The sequence below is a fragment of the Ammospiza nelsoni genome, chromosome 1, assembly GCF_027579445.1.
Source record: "Ammospiza nelsoni isolate bAmmNel1 chromosome 1, bAmmNel1.pri, whole genome shotgun sequence".
Lineage (NCBI taxonomy): Eukaryota > Metazoa > Chordata > Aves > Passeriformes > Passerellidae > Ammospiza > Ammospiza nelsoni.
The window spans coordinates 113,635,238-113,642,346 of NC_080633.1; the positions used below are offsets into that span (position 1 = coordinate 113,635,238).

General features: G+C 38.9%; 1 long non-coding RNA gene across 1 annotated transcript; it reads right to left on the reverse strand.

Annotated features, from left to right (window-relative positions):
* Window positions 1–1,622: 1,622 nt before the first annotated feature.
* On the reverse strand, window positions 1,623–3,775 carry LOC132081696 (uncharacterized). Its single transcript, XR_009419722.1, has 2 exons — window positions 3,714–3,775; window positions 1,623–3,624 (listed from the first exon to the last, which is right to left on the reverse strand). It is a non-coding gene; the product is annotated as an uncharacterized LOC132081696 (long non-coding RNA).
* Window positions 3,776–7,109: the final 3,334 nt, after the last annotated feature.

Consider the following 7,109-nt stretch of genomic DNA (forward strand, 5'->3'; position numbering starts at 1 on the left):
AAAAAATCTCATGTAATTGAAGCCTTGCAAAAACTGTAATTTGTATGCAGTAAAATTTAAATGGAAAATTTCTACCAAGTAGTTGATTTGCAGAGTGTCAAGCAGCAAAAGCTTTATCTGAAATCAATAAAGACTTCTGGTACATCCCATTTCAGGTAATTAAACCTTGCATGACTTCTTTGAGAATATTATGTGGTGTTTTATTCAGTTTTGTAGTTGTTTTCAGACTTTCCCAATTTCCACAGAAGTTGTTTTTGTGGTATTTGTTTCTTTCCACCAGCCAATCTGAGAAATTAGTTTTCAGCCTACGGTTCCTTAATAAACAATTAACATTTCCATGCAATTTAGTGTGGAAGAATTTAAAAAGTAAGAGCCTGTTTTTGCTGTTACTTGGTTGCATGAAGGTCTTTTGTCCTGAAGAATAATTGTTGTCAAATATATAAAACAAAAGAGTTTAAAAGGAAGGTGGTGCTTCCTATGGAGCAAAACCAGTCTTTGAACTTTCATTTGAAATTCTTTCCAAAACAGGGATACTTTACAAATAGCTGGCAGTGGAACAATGCCAGGTTTTAGTTTTGCTTGTAAATATATTTCAATGTCTATTTCAGTGACAATTGTAAAAATGAAAGTTCTTTCAACTTGGCAAGTTAAAAAGAGCAGAATAAACTATTAACCATGTTACAGGTGCTGCAGTGCCCTGCAGGTTGCTGACCCACATATACCATCATCATCATCCATTGCATTCACTCTTTTGAGTCCAGCCATGGCTTCACAGTGTCAGGTGCTTATGAGCTGCAGCAATTGTGTATAGACAGTACATCACTTTCTGTGTCACTACATGTGACAGAAGACATCAGACCTTAATCTTTGTTTCTTCTGGAGACAACAGAGACAGGGCACCTTTGAATACAACAGTGAACTGCTTGCATTTTTTCCCAGCTTACTTCTGCCTCATTTTCCCAAGTCTTTGACCAGACAGCTTAAACATGGCTTTTCACAGATCACATTCACTCAGAGACAAATGAGGCACAACCAGTTTTTGTCTCTGAAGTGTCCAGGATGGCAGTGACAGAAAGGCAAAGGATCTGTTGCAGACAAGCAGCTATTGAACCTGCCAGCCACTGCCAGTTGCACAAATGCCTCAAGAGAAGGCACTTCTTTTTCTTTCCCTATTGAAACTGGGTAGATATCCAGTGCTAAAAGAAATTACAGACTTGGCAACTCAGAGGTTTTAAGATAGGACCTTGTCTCTTCCTGCTGTTTTAAAATTTGTAGTCTTCTTGAGTTTGGCTTTATCACTTAGCCCTCCTCTTGAATTTCAGTATCCAAGACTGTGATAAAGAGGATGTCATGCTGAATGTCTACAATGTGTCTTTGTGAAATATGTAGGAAGGAACTATCCTATGCATAAAACCAATTTATAACACATTAGCACCTGGACAGATTTCTACAAAAGTAACTTGATAGCAATGCTTTCAATTATTCACTCGCATAGTTACTCATATTGGACTATGTCTCATATCTATGTGCATTATTAGCTACCATAATTTTTCATGTAGGCAAGACAGAGGCTGTGATACATAAGGATGACGGGCTATATGAACTTCAAAAGGTCAAGTCTAAAGTGTTATTTGATATTTTCTAGAATCCATTGGTTTTTTTCATGAAAGAAAAGAAACCAAAACAAATAATTTTACCCAGTCTGCTGATTTTATTTTCTATCACTTTCTTATTCTCAGCCTTCAGAAATAATAAACTGGTTGTATCTGCTGACATTTTTCTGGAAGATTGATCTTCTCAGTCACACAGATTTTGCAAACATAATGCCAGCTTGCATTTATATAGCTCATTTCATCTCAAAGAATCTCAAAACATTTTATAAATTTAATGCAGTGGAGTATATACTCACTCCACATTGAATATAGGCATTTCCAGAATAAAGTATTCTTTGTGACTTGCTAACAGCAAGAAAAGTAAGAAACAAAAGTAAGAGAGAGCTATTGTATCACCTTAAAAATCTCAAGATAAAATTTAATGTGGCTGCATGATATCAGTAAAACTATGCACTGATTGCTGTTTTCTAATTAATGAAAGCAGAGGATGCTCCACGGACTTGGAAAAAGTCTACCAGACCTTGGCATTAACGCTGTAAGAATGACCTTAATTGGGCAGGCCAGGAGATCTTTCAATGTTGCATTTTGTTTCTGAGACCAACAAGTGTCTAGAGAACATTTTAAAAACAAAGAATCACATAATGATTTTCCCTAGGCCTTGCCCAGCCTCAAGGATGATCAGGGATTTCCCGAGATAAAAGGATGTTTTATTTAAAAACCCTCTACAGAATTTTCCTTCATAGACTTGTATAGTTCCTCTTCATACCCATATTATTATTAGTATCTCTGACTCGCTGAGGAAAGATGTTCCAAGTTTAATTTCCATGCAGTGAAAACTCTCATAATTCTCTTACAATGAACTCCAAGCCAAGTGATAGGTATTACCTCTTTTATTTTATGTCCCTTCACTCTTTTATGAAAAGAAACAGCAAACTCATTCCTCAGTGACTTTCTCCACAGTACTTTTAGAGGTCTCTATGCTGAGGCAAAGATTTAGTGCCCAATTTGCCAGCTGCAGATTGAGCCGTGGGTGGGGGCCCAAGACATGAGGCCAAGAACTGCCAACCCTTTGGTTAACAAAGGACACAAGGACAGGTGGTGACAGCCAGGTGGATGGATACTGCAAGACACTGCAGGAGTGGAGGGCTCAGGAGGAAGAAGAAGACTTGGGAAACTCACTCACACTTGGACTGTGAAAGACAAAAGCCATGGGGTCCTCCTCAAAGGCATCAGCTTGAGTTCTTTCTGTCTCTAAAGAACAAATGTCTTTATGGAAGACATCAATGATTCTGCCATAGGAAACCCAAGGTCAAAACTATAAAGAAACCTGCTCTGGCTGCATGTGAGTGGAGTGTGTGTGGAGTCAAGCTGGGCACCTGTCAGCTCACTGGAACTGTTGTGCAGGAGGTCCCAGCAGCAGAAGCCTCTGGCATTGGGAGAGTGACTGCCAGCGAGTCTCCTGAATGGTCAGACTGGGAAGTTTCCTTAATATCTGTTATAAATATTTATAACATATATCTATTTTTCTGCAACCTCATATTCTCTTTTTTCATTTCTCTGCTGTCACTCCATACTCTGAGCTGTGGCTACTTCCTATTCTTGTCACCTTCTCCAGCTTTACCACATCTTTTTAGATGGAAGGAAACTGGATTGCAGTCACGGGTCAGCTTAAAAGGACACCAGGGCATTACTCAGTAACATACTAATATTTCCCATTTTTTTTAAGCTCTATTTCTTATTTAGCATGTTTTGAATAAACTTGAGCTGTCAGAAACCCCCCAGTTTAGAGACAAAAACCTTTTGAAGGGCAGGTGTTACCCAACACAGCGCTGCAAAACTCTGTGTTGGGACAGGCATCTGCCAAGAGCTGCAGATCCTGGCTCACCTCACACAGGACACAGCACTGCTGGGTGCAAAACAGGGAGGAGGTGGTCTGTAGCAAGGAAGAACAGGCTGGAGAACATGGATAGGTAATCTCTGAAACTGCTGCAACCTGTTTATGGATCAAGTCCTGAAAATCAGAAATAAGAACTGACGGTGAGTTTCTGTGGTCTTATATATCAAAAGTTCTATTATCATTATAGTGCCAGAGTTTCATACCTCCTCAATGCTTCTCATAGGCATCTCCTCTAAGCACTAACTCTTCCTGGTCCTTGCAGCAGTTATCTGACTCCCATTCTCACCAATCAGCTCTCTTTTATGCCACTGTTCTTATTGGCTACAGGTGTGGCCTGTTAAGATCAGGCCTGCTCCTAATCTTTGGTAATTGGTTCAGCTGCAACTCTTAGGGGATAAGATTACATTCTCTGCCACCTTCATTTACCCGTACTGTAACCCCCTACAAGTTTTCAGCCACACAGCTGAGATTTCCCCCTCTTTATATGTTTAAGGTCTTTAATAATTTTTTTTCCAATGAACATATTTCTCACAAATGCTTAATCATTTTTAGTAACAACATTTATCATTTGTCATTTTCCAGAATGAAGAGATCACAGAATGCCTCGAGTATGTTTCCACCAAAGCCGTGTAAACAGACACTCATTTGTCTGGTGATGCGTGATTTCTTTGTATATTAAAAATCAATCACCCTATTTCATTCCTACCCTGTACATTTTCTTCCTACCCAGCAATCCATGCTTCTACTTTTCCTCTGCCTTCTTACATTTTATACATATAACCATTTTTTCCGCTTCTAAAACCCCAGATATTTACATATCTAATTTTCAAGTATTTCCATCTGACCAAAACCCTGTCATTCTGATTATCTTTTCACAATGTTGTTGTCCTCCTATTTTTTTTTTATCTAAACTGCATTAATTTTCCACTCTTTTTAGACTTTTGCAAAACTGCAGTTGCAATGTTCCTGCCTCTGCTATAAAAATTTGTGTGCTTCCTCCTAGATCATTAATGGCCAAATGAAAAAATGTGGACTTGACCCCACCTCCTTCTTCCAGGCTACCTTCTGCTCTCACCTCCACCACTGCATGATTCTACATAGCTTCATTACCCCTGTTTTATGCTTCTCTGTCAATATTCATTCCATGTTACAGGATTAAAGTAACAGCCATTTTGGAAATTTTTAAAATAAAATCAATGTGTATTTTGAGTACAAGTGATGTTTTCTCTACTGAGAGCAGTTACCTCTAGCACTTCTCATTCTTCAGAAGAAACTCATGCATAAACTCAAGTAACTTTTCCATGGTAAAATAACATCACACTTATGATACAGAGGGACAGTTTTCTTGTTGGAAGGATAGAAGTCCTGTCAGAAGAAAATTCTTGGAGTAGGGCATTTGCCCTAAATACGAAGCATTTTCAAAGAGGTACAAGTTACAAGATGTACTAGAGGTCTTTTATTTTAATATGAAAGTTCACTTGAAGGTGTATACTAGAAATATTTGTATACAGCTCCTTGCACAGTGCCATAGAAAGCCTTTTAACTACAGGGTTATTCCAAACCTTAACACAACTTTGCCCATTCCCTCACACTGCAAACTTAAACCTGGAGAAGTGGGGGAAACACATGTATTACTGAGTGTTTTCCTGTTCAGAATTCACTCAGGAGGTCAAGGAATCAGCAATATTCATCTGAGGTTTCTGTGACTAGATGGAACCACACAGAAGGGGCAGGCCCTTGAGATTAACCTGTGCAGGGCTGGTAATTGGGCTTCAATGATCCTTGTGGGTCCCTTTCAGCTCAGGATGTTCTATGATCCTGTGATTCTACCACCCAAGACAGGTGTCCCAGTCCTGCTTTCTGCTGGCCTCAAGCTCATTCACCTCCAGCTGACCTTGCACGTAGACTGCTGTGCTAAGGGACCTGTGCTGAGAATGCCAATGGAATGAGGATGCAAGGGGAATGAGGATGTTAAGGGACACATTATCATAGCTAACACACCCTGAGGGCATGCACTGTGCTGCAATCCCTCCCTGACCATTAAATGAGGTTTGTGTTTCATTCTTAGTCATCACATATGCAGGACAGTAGGAGGACAAAAACAGCAATTTTTTTCAGATTTATTAGGACAAAATAATCAACCAAGCAAAATGTGACTACAGAAAGAGTTAAAGCAGGACTTCTAAAGCAAAATGTTATTTCCTAAAAACTGGAAAACTTACCAATTTATAAATAAGAATTTAGCCTTGTTTCTGATTCTATTTACATATTGGAAACAAAGAACATATGATAAAAGTGTTCTAAACAAATACTATGTATGTTTTGTGAGGATCACTCAGACCACAAATACTAACTTAAAACCATGGAAGTCCAGTCTGTACACCTTCACTCAACTTAGGGTGAGCAGAATTCCATCAGCATGGCCCTCTGGGAATCAGTATGTAAATAGTCTTATCCTTGTAAGGATTGTTTTAGAAAGTTCTCTGTTCCCATCTTGTTATTGGTTAAGATTTTCTGCAGTAATTTAAATATTCCTAACCCTTGTTCCTCACTGGACCCTCACATTCTGCCCCCAACTTATCCTTTATACACTCTGTATCCACGTGGCCCTCACTTTTTGGAGTGCTCCTATAGTTGCTGTTGGGATTGTTGTGTTGTTTTACCATTTATTAAAAGTATTTCTGTTTCGGGTTACTCCATCGAGCCCATCCTTTATTTCCATCTCCACATCACTCTTGACCAACACGGTCCTGAAGTGGCAGCACACCGGGCTTGCCACAGTTTTTTTTAATGCATTCTTTGTGAATTAAAATGCTGATTGCAGAACAACCCTTAGATACTAATGGTGAATTAAAGGCTTTGAGCGCTCAAATCCTCTATTTTCTTTAGGGCACCTGATGGGATATCTCATATCCTGTTAAACTTCAGGTTTGTTGACAAGAATGAGAAATTATTGTTCTCATCATAAGTAAGTGCTGTGAAAAGGGGAAAGAAGTTGTGAGGTTTCTTAGTATGTAATGTGCTTGTACTTAACTGTGTCTTAAAATGGAGAACAATGGGCTGATGGAAAGAATAGGCAAAAAAGAAACAGCTGCACCTGACAGAAGTTCTAGATTCTGGTAAGGAAATTATGTTATCTGCCAGAAATTTCTCTTCTTCATTTCATAAAATCTCTGCTTTTCACAGGTGTTCAACTGCAGCTATGCATATGCTACTGTGGCACCATCTGTACAAGTAAGTGACTTTGAAATGCTATTTTTCAGAAACATCACATATAAAACAGGTCCATTCTAATCAGAAAAATATTAAGAACATGATATAGGGTTTCATCATGCATCCTTCAAGTAGGGACACCCACACAGAGCACCTGCTGCTCATCACAGCAAATTAATTCATCCTCACCTCTGAACTTGTCTGCATACAAAATAAAGCAGCCAACTGAGAGGCTGGAATATTTTTTAGTCTGCCTGTAATGGCAGTTGGGATTAAAACTAACGACAACAATGAACTAAAGAGATAGATATGTAAAAACTGTAGGGCTTACGGCTTGTTCATATTCCCAAAATGCCCTCAAAGAGTGCCATTCATTACATTCTCCC